A 16,496-nucleotide genomic window follows, 5' to 3' on the forward strand; every position below is an offset into this window, starting at 1 on the left:
GCAAAACTGCGGAGTTTCATCTTGCATTTGGCAATATGGAGCTACCCAGGCAGAATTTTGCCAAGGCTTAATCACCTTCTTGAACATAGGGGAGAAGTTTGAGGTGGCATTACCACTACAAACCTGCTTTCAAACAATGGTGGTTCCCCTTTCTTTCCTTGGTGCGCTTTTATGACATCTTTGTCACTTTCTTGTCTTGTTTATACAGTAGGTCTGCCTCTTGAAATAGTACTTGGATCATTTCTCATATTATTTAGATGGAATTCTACCCTCCTTTGCCTAGGTGCAGTTATAAAAGCGAGTTGTCATTTTTGGATGCTAGCTAAAACTGTTTTTCGGGTTTGCCATCAATGAACTGCACAAATTTTTTCTTAGTCTTCAAATAATGTATCATGTTCCTCTAAATAACTTTCTCATAATCTTGTTGATTGAAACTTGCCTCACAACTTCTCCTTAGGCACGGATGAAAAAATCATTGTATTTTTCTTGAATTTGTCCTGGTCTTATTTGTTGTTTCCATCACTTGTTGCTCTGTTGTGATCGTATTTTTCCTTTGCAAAGTTGTTAGTTGAATGGTCCAAGTTCAGGATAATCTTGTAGATTGATTAGGAAAACAACAATTGGCCTGGTGGAGGATTACCTATTTGAGAAAATGAGACCTGAAAATGGATTTATGTAGGGGTACCAACGCAATATCAGTTTTAAACCTTATTTAGTCTTAGGTGGAGTTTCAGTACGTTATTGCTCATTGAAACTAGGTGGAGTTTTATCTTGGCATTACCATTACTAAATAATGTCTAAACCCTTAGGCATGCTTTTCCTAAGACGGTTTAAACTTGTTTGGCAGAAAATATCAACGGCATTACCACCTCCAAACTGCATGTTGTGTTGATTTTATTCTTTCAAGCCTTAGTTATGATTTCACCATGACTTTGCTATATTTTCACTGGTTGTATGGTTAGAACTTCTGAATAATTTTTCTCCAAAGAGAGTATACCTGGCTGGGTTTTGCTTCTCTAAAGTGTTGACTACAAATAATCAAGAATTTGTCAAGTTTCTTTACTATTTTCTTCCAAATTTTACTCCACAAGTGTCTTCACTTGTATGCCAAAGAAACTCTTCATTCATATCATGGCTTTACTTCTTTTCTCTGTTGTCTGCTATGTACTTTATTGTCTTCATCATTTTCTGCTTCGTTGTTCTTGATCAATTTCATTGTTTACTCCTTGTTAAACTGAGCTGATTGTCCTTACCCTACATAAAGAGTTAATAGAATTAAATTAGGACATTGCAAGCTGATTTGAGAACACTATCACTAACCTTGACTTACCAAAAAAATGATGACAAAAATGGACCCTCAGTAGTAAAAACATCAACTTTCATATGGTACCAACACGACACTTGTAGAAGGAAAGGCTAACAATACCATACCACAAGCTTCATCTACACTAGTATGGGCTCACAGCATCACCAAGGAAGTAGGAGATAAACACATTTGACTTCAACCTCCATGCCTACCTTTGAGTGCATCTAGTTTGTCAAAGATTTGTGGCATCCATGTTTTTTTTCCTTTATTGTATTCTAAAGATCTTGTAGATACCTTCAACAAACAATGATCAATGTAGTATGCAATATTTTGGTACAAGTGGATGAAATCATTAATGCTATGGTCAAATAAACAAGAAAACAAGACATCCCTCTCTTCTTGATCATCAAAATAAGTCAAGTTTATTCCTTGGGAAAATGGCTCAGTAAAGCTCAAGTTGTAAATTTGTACCCCACATCTTTTGCCATGTGTAATGCTCCCTTATCCGCACTAGACCTTTCTAGCGCATTGTTGGTCTATGTTCCCATCTAGATAGGCTAATGACATTATTCTAGAGGATGCCCAACCAGTCACAGGACTTTATTTGGTTTCGTTGGGGGAAATATTAAAATCTAAGGAGCTTTTCTATAGTTAAGTCACTTTATTTTATAAAGTGGTTTTATAAATTTACTTTATGACTTAAATCATTTTATAACAAAAGTAACTTAAGTGACTAAAAGGCGAAAATGGTTTTAATCCCACATTGCCTAGTTATTTGTGTTCTTCCTCATATTGAGGTTATAAAAGCAATAGGCCTTCCTGGGATTTGCAACATGAAATATACCAACATATTGAAAGATGAAATTGGTTGCTTAAATGTGACTGGTTTTCTCAAGGACGAAACTCTTTAAGAAGAATTGGGAGACTGGACGTAGCCCCAGTATCTCTTTGAAGATTGCACCTAGGTTCAGGTATGGAATTTGCAGTATAATTTCATTGTTCAGTCGATCTTACATTCAAAAGTAAATTGGTTAGCAGCAGAGGCACTTGTGAGTTCTTTTGCACTAGCTAGAAAAGCCATATGATCAGTTTCTAATGCGTTTAAGGATGTGGGAAGTGTGCGCCATTAGAAACAACAAATGGTAATATCAATATAACACATAGAGACTAATACAAGGAGGTTGGGTTAGCATCTGCAAGAGGTCAGTAGTAGCTTGCAGTCAACACCCATGTGTAGTACAATAGAAGTTGTGGGGGTGAGTAACATCAACACTAGTTGGGAGGTCTTAACAACCATCACCACTAGTCACGTCACAGTTGGGAGAATGCATGCCAGGGTATTATCAACAGTTCTGATCACCACGGTAACCATAAGCTAACACAACACTTGATTGGCATAGCTGCTGGTCACGTGTTCTGCAAGCATCACGACTATCGGGTATGAACATGCGTCAAGCAACACCGTAGGGGATTAGGAAGGCTGCAGGCCTAGACATGTCAACTCTAGGTTCCTCTTTCTTATATACTGTATTTTGTTTGAACAAGAGACTATATCTGTTGTCCAGTTTTCTAGTTGGGGTGATTGAGATTTCCATTCACTAGCTATCACTTGCTTTCTCTATTTGGTAAAAACTATATGAAAGTGAATGAATATGTAATGAGATGCAATCGGCGTGATTCATGTATTATCTTTCCACCTTTTGATATTAGCACATACTGTCACTGACATAACATTGGAGATTGAACTCACTGTAGGGTTTAACAACACTCACTCTTCATTGTTTGTTCATTTTGCTGAGTGTTCTATTTATTCCCCGGGCTTTGGATTCTTCCATTGTGTGCTAAAATGTTGACACACTTCTATGAATCATTATATCCAAGATTGCTCAAGAATGAGGTCTAAAATGACAATTCGCTCTCTATTCATGGAGTGCAAGGTTTAATAATGGAGGCCCTCAGTTTAGACCTAGTTTGTGCCCATGCAAGTACACCATAAAATGAGAGATTCAAAGAGGAAAAGCAAGAGTGGTAGTCTCCATGATCATCACATATGCATGCAAATGAAAATGGAAGCTATTCTATATGATAACAACGCATGAAAGCAAACTAATCTATTAAAGGAAATGCAAATGCAAGATTATTCTATGAAAGGAAATGTAAATCTAATCTAAGCAAGAGTAATCTAAATGGATTGCCATGGATGCATGACAGAAGAAGATGAGAAAAGAGAAGTTGCAATGTCCAAGCTCAAGTGCTCAAGCTCTCCTCCAGAATCGCTCTCCAAACCTGTAGCATGCCAATAAAATTTGATCTATGAAAATGAGAAGGAGAGGTCTCCTTATAAAGGAAAGTGTGGAGAGGAATGCATCCTCAAGAGCAATGTGGGATAAATCCCTAAAAAGGCAAGTGAGAGGAAAAAGCCCACCATTTAGAAATATGTGCAAAAAAGAAATCTTTATTTATTTTTATTTGATTTATTTCCTTTTTTCATCAAAAAGAGAGCTTTAAGTGGGGACTTATTTATTTTATTAAAAGAGAGATTTTATTTTAATTAACTAAGATAAGATAATTTAATTAAAAGGGAGATTTTAATTAAATAAGATAAAATTATATAATTAAAAGAGAGATTTTAATTAAATAAAATAAAATAATTTAATTAAAAGAGAGATTTTCTTTTAATTAAATAAGATTATTTTATTTATTTAAAAGGGATGTTTTCTTTTAATTAAATAAGATTATTGATGAAATGATCAAACCTTAGGAAATATTGAAATAATTGAATTAATTACGATTTGATCAAGAAAATTGATTTGAATTGAAAATATTGTAAGACATTGATTCAGGAAATTGATAACTTGATTCCATCATTTGATAAATTGAAGAATGGGGACCCATAGTCTAGGCGACCATTTTAGGATACATACATACACCACGCTTGCAATGAGGTCTATTGCTCTTTAAGGAGGGGTGGTTAACTCATGAGGATTTGGGTTACTAAATAAGGTTGCAATTTTTGAGTGTTGTACAACATCCTTTGTGGTTTTATTTGTAGGATTCTCATCCTAGTCATCATTTGAGTTCCAAACCCAATTCATAACTCCATGTTAGTGTCATTGCATAACTTGATCTGTCCTGGCAGTTACGCTGGTTGTTTCGAGTAGTTGTTTTAGTTGCAATGGGAATATAAAGCATCATCCCAATTTAGGCGTCATACTCCTTCCTCTTTGTATAAATGTGTAAATAGTCATTATTTATAAGAGGATGCTAAACATTTACGATAACAAAAAAGAAGATAGACTACAATTCTATCCTTAGAGATCATTTACAAAACCTAGCATAGTATAATCTTGCTGTTACAATTCAAGTTGCATGTTTTATATTTATGTTGTTCATTTTTGTTTCAAATCCTTGATATCTGTCATAACTCAAATATTTTACTCTTATAACCTAATTGAATCTCTCTTATTGGAATCCACATTGGGCTTGAGATCTAGGCATCAATTATCCAAATCTTGTACTTCTTTGAAACCACTATCCTCTCATACATTACTTTTCTCAAGGACTTATTCTCCATTGACTCAAATTTTTCCTACATAGTTCTATTTTCATTATCATTAGTAGATAATACAAATAGACAACGAAAATCAAGTACAATATACCAACTTGATTCTCCTCTTTGTTGGCTGGACCTTCTCAAGAGTTGCAATGTGAGCTTCTTTTTCTGATTTTGAACTTGAAGGATGAATTCATTGTCCGCCCTTCCTTCTTTTGCTGCCCTCTATCTGGGAGGTGCGGTCGCTCTCCACCATCTTTAGATATATGGATTGGAGGTGCCTTGCCCTTTATCTTCAGGAAACCATCAGGGTTCAGGACCACACTCCAACATTGACATCTTGTGATGCCTCCACCGTATTAACTCATTACTTCATTGTAGGGCTTCACTCAGCATGTGACACCAAGCGTCAGCTTGGCCCTGCCCCTTATTCTAGATCTGTGAAGCACAGGATAGGCCCCTATCAACAATTTGACAGAGTATTGTCATTGATGTCAAAGATCTTCAGCAAGATTACTGGAGATATGGTCAAAATCATGTTAAGATATTATATTTGATATTGTTACTAATATATGAAGCATGGTTTCAAAGGACTGTTGATTTTTGTGGGATGAATCACGGAATATTAAATGTGTATGGAAGAACTCAAACATATGTATGTCTTAGGCTTGGTAACTATACAAGATAGATACATAAACCCTGAACAGATTAGTGAAGCTGCTTTATTCATTGTTGACAAAGACTTGTGTTTGATCAGATTTACAAAGGAAACTGTCATGCATATAAAATTTTAAAGAGAACAAAAACACATCAAGACAAAATATACCAATAAATGCACAGTATGTCAAAAGACAAGGCAGCGGTAATTAGTGAAGTTTGATGGAGGATGTTATATTATGTTTGTAAATTCAAAATGATCATTCGTATTTTCACAAGGAAGATGTGACGCAGCAGTTTGGATAATATTAAGCATTCAAACATATCCAAAACAGTGATGTCTACAAATGGAGGCCATATACAAATGGCGAGTGCATTCATATATATTATGATATTTAATGATTTGATTAGGATCTGTTAGCGACAGCATGAAAATGACAAAAGACAATTTAGGAAGGCTTCGTTGACTATTTCAAGGCGTCCTGGGTATCCAGTATCAACATTGGCATTTATGGCAAAAATATATGATATCTACGATAAATGATATTGAAGATCTTTTTCAATAGTAGTGACTAAAGCCACATAAACAGTCAGCATAAAAATGTCAGAGAGTATAAAGATATAGTTGGCAATTGAGTGATAGTAGCGGCATGAATCATATATGGATTAAAATGAAGTTTATACACAAACGATACAATACAAGCTGGTGGAATTAAGGTAAAATGGATCTGAAGACAACACACTATCATAATAAAATATGGAGCACATATGTCCGTGTGTGCAGCTACATATTAAAAATAAGAAGTTTGATAAAGTTAATAAAGACAACCCTGATAATTCTAAAAGGTGATTAAGGTTTGTAAAGTTTACTTACAGATTTCCTTTTCGCTGCTGAATTATGTATATTTCCTGCAGGTACAGTAAATGCCAATGAAGTATACAAGTGCTGCACGGTATATATAAAACTCAATGCAAATGATGATAAATATTTATTCAAGATTGGCATCTGTATTGCTTTCGATCTGGACACATTAATCAATTATTATGTTGCAATATTGGGCGGCATATACATTATATATGATTTGGATGGGTACATGGGTGAATGGGCATGTCTCCATTTGGAGACATGTCTATTCACTGATGTTCCTGTTCGGTGGAGTGGTCATAACAAGAACTAATGCCATTAAGACTTTAACTAAGTCTTTTACAATTGATAACAATCAGTATAAATATGATTGTTTACTGAATTCAAATCTGAGATATTACTTCAATAATAATATGCATCGGCAGTTCTGAATGCTGCGATCTCCATTAAGAATATTCAGACGATATTCATGTACATATACATATTGATATTCTGCATATCGACATGTATATATACGTGAGTATGGTCTCATGAGATCAGTGCAATTTTCTGAACCAAAGCTATTTGCCTCAACAGGTTACTTAAATAAAATAAAATAAAATAAAATGTGATGCCCATAAGACATGTCTCTTTACCAAGAGACATAACTCTTATCTGAAATTGAAAGATATAAATAAAGAATGAATTTCTTACAAAAAAGTAAGTCAGCGGTGAGTGAAGAAGTAAAAGTAAGAAGAGAGGGCAATATATTTAAATAATATAGGAAAATAGAGATTAGTTGAGCAGTATAAAGTAAATAAGAAGAGTAAGTGTAATGTAATGAAGAATAAGTGAGAGGATTAAAGATGAAATGTATAATCAGATCGAAAATCTGATATATATATATATATATATATATATATATATATATATATATATATATATATATATATATATATATATATATATATATATATATATATATATATATATATATATATATATATATATATATATTGAGGCTGACTTGCTGTAAAAGAAAATAAATAGAGAAGAGTGTCTACGGGCAGAGACTAAAGAATTCACAAGTATCAGATTGAAGAAGTGAAATTAGTGCAATTAAAGTGTCCATCATTAGTTGAAGTATAGCAACATTATCAAGGTGGAAAATAGGTTTGTGTGTAGTGGGTTGGTGCTCGTGAAGACAGCAGTGGGGATTGATGCTTCTAGTAGGTCAGTGCTTGCGAAGTGTGGGAGTTAAAGCTTTCAGTGAGTCAGTGCTCATAAACATAGGGGTTGGAGCCTACAAAACATTCTAAAAGAACAAGTTTATATATAAAACAATAATTTTTCCATGGTTTTCTCCCGCATTGGGTTTCCATGTAAACTTCATAATTGTTAATTTCATTATTTGAAGTTATTGTGTGGAGAAAACTTTCAAATAACATAGGAAAAGAGAGATTTATTGAGCAGTATGAAAAAAAATTAAAGGAAAAATGTAATGTAATGAAGAATAAGTGAGAGAATAAGATGAAATGTTTAATTAGATTGAAAATCTGATATATATATATATTGAGGTTGACTTGTCGTAAAAGAAAATAAATAGAGAAGAGTGTCTATGGGCTGATATTAAATAATTCACTAGTATAAAATTGAAGAAGTGAAATTAGTGCAATGAAATTGTCCATCATCAGTTGAAGTATAACGACATTGTCAAGGTGGAAAATAGGTTTGTGTTCAATGGGTTGGTGCTCATGAAGATAGCAGTGGGGATTGATGCTTCTAGCAGGTCGGTGCCTGCGAAGTGTGGGAGTTGGAGCTTCCAGTGAGTCTGTGTTCATAAACATAGGGATTGGAGCCTACAAAATATTGTAAAAGAACAAGTTCATATATAAAACAATTATTTTGCCTTGGTTTTTTCTTGCATTGTGTTTCTATGTAAACTTTGTGTTCATTTGCATAATTGTTAATTTCAGTATTTGAAGTTATTGTGTGGATAAAAGTTTTGTACTGGAAAAGTTATTATATTGATTCATCCCACCCCACCCACCCCGCCCCTCCAACCCCCCCAGTATGATCGTGTGCTCTTCACAATTGCCTTCCTCTTCTAGGATCACTTCGATGCAGCCTTGGGCCTTGATTGATCCTATCACCTATCCTTCAATTTGGAGATTCTTCACAGTTGTTTAGAACCCTTAATGGGTTTTGGGATTGTTTTTCCTTTTGACCTCTCCCTCTATTTTTGTTTCAGTTGGTGCTTTCTTTCTTCAAGCACCGTTTGATGTCCTTGCTACGGGCTAGCCCCCTTTTTTTGTTCTTGGCTTCTGTGGTCTCTTGTTGGAAATTAATAAATATATCTTATCTTATTTCTAAGGGTTACTCATGAACTATTTGTTCATGTTTAGGTGCAACTTCTTGATCTTTTGATTGATTGCACCTCCTTTCTCTCTTCATTTCTTGATTGTTTAATTGAAAAACATCCAATCTCTTTGTAGATTATATTTTGATTGTATCCTATCTTTCTTGTCAAATAATTTGTAAGTTTGTATCCATCACATTGTCATAATAACCAATGAAGATACATCTTGCCTTTGAAAACTAACTTAGATCTCCTCTTTAGAATATGCATCTCAACATCATAACCAAACATTCTAAAATGTCAAGGAAAAGGCTTCTTTCCCATCCAAGCCTCCTTAGGGATTTTATCAACAAGGGCTGATGTTGGAGATACATTAATCAAAGAACAATTGGTAGCGATTGTCCTTGCTCAAAATATTTTCTCTAGTCTAGCACCATTTGAGAATACTCCTAGCCTCTTACATCAACACTTCGTTATTTGTTTTTACAACCCCTCTCTATTAAGAGGTATATAGAGTTGTTTCTTTTTCTAGTTGTTCCATTGCCCCTAAGATACTTATTAAACCTCACAAGACAATATTCTTCACAATTTTCTATACTCAATCTTCATCTTCATCTTCATCTTCTTCTTCTAGTTCTCAAGAAGAAGATTGAACTCTTTATATGTTTTTAAAGGCTTCAAATTTTTCTTTGAGAAGAAGCACCTTTTTTTTGGAGAAATCATCAAATAATGAATCATAGTAGATGGATTTGCCTAATGAAGGCACATTAACAAGTTGAAAAAAATCACTATGAACCAATTGCATATTCCTTTTAGATTGAGCAGACCAAGAGTAAACATCATTAAGTAGTTTTGCTTCCTCAATAGACATGTTTACATGAATCAATACTTAAAGATGAAACAATCAACCCTTCAACTATTCCCTTACATTTTAATGCTCTACATTTTTCACTCGCTTGTCTCATTCTTTTATGCCAAAACACCAAAGGTGATGCCATGGTGATAATATTGTGATTAGAACTAGTTAATCTTATGGGTTTTGGGTAGATAAGAAGTGAGGGAATGCATTGGTTGGTTTTCCCAACCAATCGACCCTTCTATAAGAACTTTGGAATATTGATGATGTACTCATGTTTTTGGTAATTGATAAAAGCAATAACATTTCCTTGCCATTTAGTATTCTTTTGGTATTCTGGTACAAGTAATGAATGTTCCATTAGTACTATTGAGTCTATGTTGTATTACTTTGTGTATCTTGTGTGAATAACCATTCTACATTTTGGCGTCGTTGCCCAAGTCTGAACCTGGAGGTCGTCGACAAGGTAGGATGGAGTAATGGGAAGACCCTTCCTACTATGTATACAAGTAACGAATAGTGATGGTCAAGAGGAGGAAATATCCAAAGAAGATTAGTTGATAGGTGATTTGGTGATGACCTGGGAAGTTTTTGTTGACCAGTATGTGCAAAGGAAAGCCCGCGGGAGAGCAGTTCCGAAGAGCAAAGTATGCGACGAGCTTTCGGTACCACCAGTGGTGTACGATCTACTTGGACAAATTCCTCTACTGTTGGCAAGAAACTTGGTACGTGTGGAGGAAGAAAGAGCGGAAACAGAAAGAGAACGAATAAGGCAACAAGTGCTCCAATAGTTCGCTGAAGGACAAGGGAATGGGAACTGGAGGAGCGTGATAATTCATGGAAGGCAAATAGACACTAAACCAATTCATGCCCTTGATTCCAAACAAATATCCTAGGTGGGTGCCAAAAGAAGAAACTGAGGAGGAAGTCGCATCAAGGAAGTTATGCCTTCAATAATAGGAGGAGAGATGCCGTCGTTTAAGGGAACAAGGGAACCACTTTCGAATCCGAGAAGGGTTGATTAAAAATACAATTGAAGGAATAGCCAATTTGGCTATTGTTAGCCGACTGGATGGTCCCGTCGGTGTTTCTGTAGCCAACGAAAGGATTGTTATCGGTGTTTTGTATTCTGTAGCCGACAGGTAAATAGTTTGTAGCGGACATAATGTTTGTGGCCGATGGACTCCTTCGGGAAGGTTCGGTGGATAGTGTTCCATGTAGTTTTGTGTGGGTTCCGAAGTGGAAGTTTGGTCTTGGCGGCAAGGGGCAGACCCCGCCCTGTACTGCGACAGGGAGCGCACCTGGGGCGCTGCCCCAAGACCCCGTGGGGGTGCTGCCCCTCGACCCCGCCGGACCCCCAGTCGTTGCGGATATCAGTCATGGGAGTCTGACCAGTAGAGAAGACTTGAAGTTGCTGCAAGCATGGAGTGTTTGTGTACCAGAGGCACTGGGAGTAGGTGTTGGCCGAGAGGCTATCTTGGTGGATGCATAGCGAGCTCGGGAGTAGTGAGTCATCCAGAAGGCAGTACAGCGACATTTAGCTCAGTGGACCTATTGTTGGAAGCAGAGAAAGCAGCACGGGTGGCTATCAAGGTTAGCTTGAGGAGACACTATTGTGTTAGTAGTGGTTGCAGATGTAACGGGATGAATGTGGAAGTGATGTGACAGAAGCAGATTTTTCTTGTTGTAGTCACTCTGTTAATGTATTTTGTTTGTTAATTTGTCTCAGATATTTTGTTAGTCGTCAGGGGACGACTTTTCTTTTTTGGGGGGATGGTGTCAGTCGACTGGATGGTCTCGTAGGTGTTTTTGTAGCCGATGGAAGGATTGTCGTCGGTGTTTTGTATTCTGTAGCTGACGGGTAAATAGTTTGTAGCGGACATAATGTTTGTGGCCGACGGACTCCTTCGGGAAGGTTCGGTGGATAGTATTTATATCCCGTTTGGGATCATTGTAAATCATCTTCTATTATTATTCACCTTATGAAGCATAATGTATGTCTAGCATATGCGAATATAATTCTGCTATTCTGTTCCATTGTTTGTATACGTTGATTTCTTACCAGTACGATAAACAGCTATCTCTGAGTCACTAGGAAGGAAGGCAAGGTGCAAAAATCTTGAAACCCTAACACATAGAGAGCATCGACAGGAACAAAACTCTAGCCTAAGAGGAGATACTGTTGGGACAAGTACTCAAGAATCTAGCCTGTCAGGAGGGAGCGTCCCAAGAAGAATGGCAATGGACAAACAAAAACTCCCTAGATTCACAGGGGACGACTCAAAAGACCCCATACCTCGCAAGCATTTGTTCATCAGTTTCATTGAGATCTACCCAAATGGATAGCTTGTAGAATTCATTTGTATAGTCTTCTACAATAGATAGATTTTGCACGTCATTGTAAAACATGCATAACCATATGATAAGCAAACGGAGAGAATGATGTCAAGAAGTGGCTAAAAGTATGTCCAACCACACTGAGAGGTATAGCCATTGACTAGTATATAGATTTTGTCATATCCCCTTTTTAGTGACATGTTATTTTTTAGTGAATTTCCCTATTATGGACTCTCATAGGTAGATGGTTTTGGTGAGAGAGTCATTTTGATGATTATTTGGGGATTGGATGGTCTTATTTGCTCTTGGAGAGATGGGGTTTATCATATTTTTATTTTTATGTGTTATGCGGGGCCAAAATATTATAATTTTGAATTGAGTTGCACTTTTTATTTTATTAAGTTACTTTAATATAAAAGTGCATTATAAAGGGATTTCATAAAAAAAATATTTTATAGATACTTCTAGAAGTTCTTAGAGGCTTCTTAGAAAAGTGCATAAATAGAGTGCTTGGCCTCTCATTTGGACATCCCAGGTTTTGAGTTACACTACTTTTCTCTTTGAGCATTTGTGGAGCCATCTTGGTCTGCAGATTGTCATTTGATCTTTGGGAATGGAGTCTCCTAAAGATTTGCATAACTGAGGAGGTGAAATATCCTTTGAAGGGTTGCACTTTGGAAGTGGTATTCAACTACTTCAAGTTGAGCTTATTTGAGCATTTTCAGCAGGGTTCGATTTTCAGCCTGGACATACATTTTTGCTCATATCTCACTATTGGCTGGGAGTTTGATTTTTTATTTTCTGGGAGAATTTTCCTTGGAGCTTGGCGATTATTTCTATATCATTTTCAGCACCTTTCAGCCCAGCATTTATTTTGCCAGAAGCCGTACCAGTCTGTACATGTACGACTGTACCTTCAAGCCATACGGTCAGCAAATTGGAGGGCAGTTTGGAGTTACTTTTTCATCATTTTGTCTTCAGCATTTGCTCAATCCAGGTTCTTTCATTTCAGTTGTAGTTGCAAGAAATTCTCAGTTGTATTCAGCCAATAAGGGTTTGTTTGTAATGTGCCATGTTGTCATGCTTTGCGTAGAAAAAGCGCATATCATATACAAAAGCATTCAGCTATCATTGAATGAATATATTGGCACTACTTTTCATCAGTTATTTGAGTAGATTTGTTGCACACCAATTTCTTTTATTCAGCGTTTCACTTTCAGCAGTGTATTTAGTTTGCATGACAAGTGTTTGACGAAATGTCACAGTTCAATATTAGTAGTTATTAGTGGCCTATTGGTAAGGGTCATTACAGTGGTATCAGAGCTAGGTCTTGCCATCTTGAGGGTTTAGCAATCACATGTAGCCACCTGGGGTTGGCTCTCACAGATTTTACACTCGCAGGCAAACTTTGTTTGACGAGGAACAAGATTTTGACAAGCAGCCAAACAACATGGGTGATAGAGAAGAACGTAGCCCACCAAGAGACAATGGGAATGACGATCAGGAAACAAGGGAATTTTTCAGAGCAATGGTTACAAGACAAGAGCGGATGGCTCAAGCTTGGTTGAGCGCATGAACCCACAGGACAGACATGATCAGGATCAGGATAGGGGGACACCAGAGCAGGATAACAGGAGTGTAGCAGGTTCACAGGGTGCTCCTAGGCACAGGTCATGGATTGCAAACAGGCCTACACATCCTACATTCCTTAGAGAGGCGACTCAGGAGGCAGTAGAGGATGATATGCTTGAGGATTTTTAGGATGATCTTCAAGTTGTAGATGTAGAATGACAGGCACTAGCTCCACATGTTCATGAGTTGCTGAATTTTGATTGCTACCTGAGTCAGAGAAGAGAGCACATGAGTAGTAGGTAGAACTGGAGGCCTAGAGGAGGTCAAGACACTGAGTTGCAACGAGTTACTAGGAAGCTAACCTTACCATCTTTCAATGTCAGTGGATAGATGACAGCACAAGCCTGAATCCATAAGTTAGATACATTCCTAGCATTGAGGCTTATGTCAGAGACGGATGCTATCAAGTATGCCACTTTGCATTTAGAGGGCACAACACATGATTGGTGGTCACATTGTATGGTTACATTGCAGCATAATCAGGTGACATCCTATTAGGATTTTGTGGATAGATTGGTAGAGCGCTTTGATAAGAAAGACCCGGAGGTCTTCTTTCGTGATCTTGCACAACTGGGACAGACAGACAGTTTGGAGGTCTACATCAGTGAGTTTTAGAGATTATCAGTGATGGTGCAGGATGTGTCTGAGAGGAGGTTGGTTATACTATTCACAGAGGGGTTGTCTGAACCTCTAAAGTGGTGGATCAAGGCATTCGATCCCCCATCATTGCAGGAGGCTATGAGGAAAGCACGGCGCATGGAGCTCACAGCACCCTCTAGCAGGTTCACCTCCAGGAACACTTCTTCATTCAAGGACAATAAGAAGTTTGATAAAAACAAGGGCAAAAAAGGTCACACCAAGGGTAAATCTGCTGCACCTTTGGATATGGAGACACTGAATGACTTGCACAGGGAGAAGCTATGTTTTTACTGCAAAGGTCCCTATGACAGAGATCATGATTGTCCTATGAGGCCTAAGGGGAAGGCTAACAGGGTTATGTGGGCTTACTACGAGGATTCAAATTTTGATAATTCTAGACATGAGGTTGATCATAGTGATGCAGAGCCCGAGGCAGAAGTTCCAGAGACTAAGGAGTAGCTCGAGTTGCACTTCCAAGAGGCACACTTGTCTAGCATTCAACAGGATCTTTTACACTACGTGGTGTTCTTGTAGGGCAGAGAGTTATGACTTTGGTTGATACAGGTGCTATGCCCAATTTCATTGATGCACGTTTTGTTGAGTGTCGTGGTATTATGACTGAGGAGGTTGAGGGACTGCGAGTACAGGTTGATGATGGGTATACACGTAAGTGTAACAGGATGGTTAGAAATTTGCCCTTACGCCTGAACAACTATGAGTTCAAGGCAAACTATCATGTTGTCAACATGGGTGATCTGGATATTGTTCTTGGGATGGAATGGTTGCGCTCATTGGACGAGGTCACCTTCAGATTGAAGGACATGGAGATTAAGTTTGAAGTGGATGGGAAGCAACACATTTTGAGAGCCATCAGGAATGGAGACATCAGGACTATTTTCTTCAGACGGCTAGAGATGTTAGCCAAACATGATGACATTGAGTGGGCAGTCATATGTACTCTCATGCCTACACAGGAGGGACAACATAAGATAGAGTATCATCCAAACATACAGAGGTGAGAGTGAAGTATGACAGAGTGTTCAGCGACATCCCACCTGGTAGACCACTAGACCGAGGTATTGAACACATCATTGAGTTGGAGGAGGGTGCTAAATCCGTGATGATTACACCATACAGGCATCCTAAGAGGCTCAAGGATGAGATCGACAAAACTATCAGGGAGCTTCTTGTGATGGTTCACATCAGGCCTAGGAAGTCTCCTTTTGCTTCTTCGATTGTGATGGTGAAGAAAAAGGATGGTACATTGAGGATGTGCATTGATTATAGGGTGCTGAACAAAAGGACCATCAAGAACAGGTATCCCATTCCACGAATTGATGAGCTTCATGGTGCATGTTACTTCACGAAGATTGATTTGAGATCCGACTACCATCAGATCAGAGTTAGAGAGCAGGATATTGAGAAGACTGCTTCAGATGTCATTGTGGGCACTTCGAGTTTGTGGTCATGCCATTTGGGCTGACCAATGTGCCAGCTACTTTTCAGTCCACCGTGAACAGGGTCTTCCGTCACCAATTGAGGAAGTATGTGTTAGTCTTCTTTGATGATATTCTGATATATAGTCAGACTTGGCAGGAGCACATGGGGCACTTGGAGATAGTTGAATTTCTAGGATCTATTGCAAATGTAATGGCATTGCCTTGTAATCAGGTATATGTTTTCCATATGCAACATCCTCTCATTTATATTGAGCATGGGTGAATGAATAGACATGTCTATTCAATAAACAAATAATTAATAATAAAAACTTAATTATGTTAAATATATATATATATATCTCAAATAATAAGCTTATATCTCACATAATATTATATCTCATATATAATTATATGAATAACCATAAAGTTATCTGACAGAAGCTACCAAACATTAACACTCCCTCTTAGTAAGGGAGGATAAACGCAAGACAAATATTACACCATTGGTAATATCTCAGAAGATTTCCATCATTAATATCACATACGATATCAAGATTATTGATCTCCCGAATATCAGCATATGATATTCATCAATTACTCAAACTTACGGTAAGATATCACATTTGATATCAAGAGTCTTGATCTCCTAGAATATCGACATCCAATATTCATCAAGTACTCAAAAACAAGGTTTGATATCACATTTGATATCAAGAGTATTGGTCTCCCAGAATATCGACATTTGGTATTCACCAAGTACTCAAAATCATTTAGATATCACATTTGATATCAACAGTATTGGCCTCCCAGAATATTAATGATATTCACCATTTACTCAAAACGTTTAGATATCACATTTGATATCAAGAGTATT

General features: G+C 37.2%; 1 protein-coding gene across 8 annotated transcripts in view; it reads left to right on the forward strand.

Moving 5' to 3' along the window:
* Nucleotides 1–16,496, forward strand: part of PIP5K9 (phosphatidyl inositol monophosphate 5 kinase) — a 217,899-nt gene that overhangs the window by 110,231 nt on the left and 91,172 nt on the right. The gene's annotated exons all lie outside the window — the stretch shown is intronic.

The sequence above is a fragment of the Cupressus sempervirens genome, chromosome 11 (assembly GCF_028749045.1).
Source record: "Cupressus sempervirens isolate cs-2001-9-10 chromosome 11, ASM2874904v1, whole genome shotgun sequence".
Taxonomy (NCBI): Eukaryota; Viridiplantae; Streptophyta; class Pinopsida; order Cupressales; family Cupressaceae; genus Cupressus; species Cupressus sempervirens.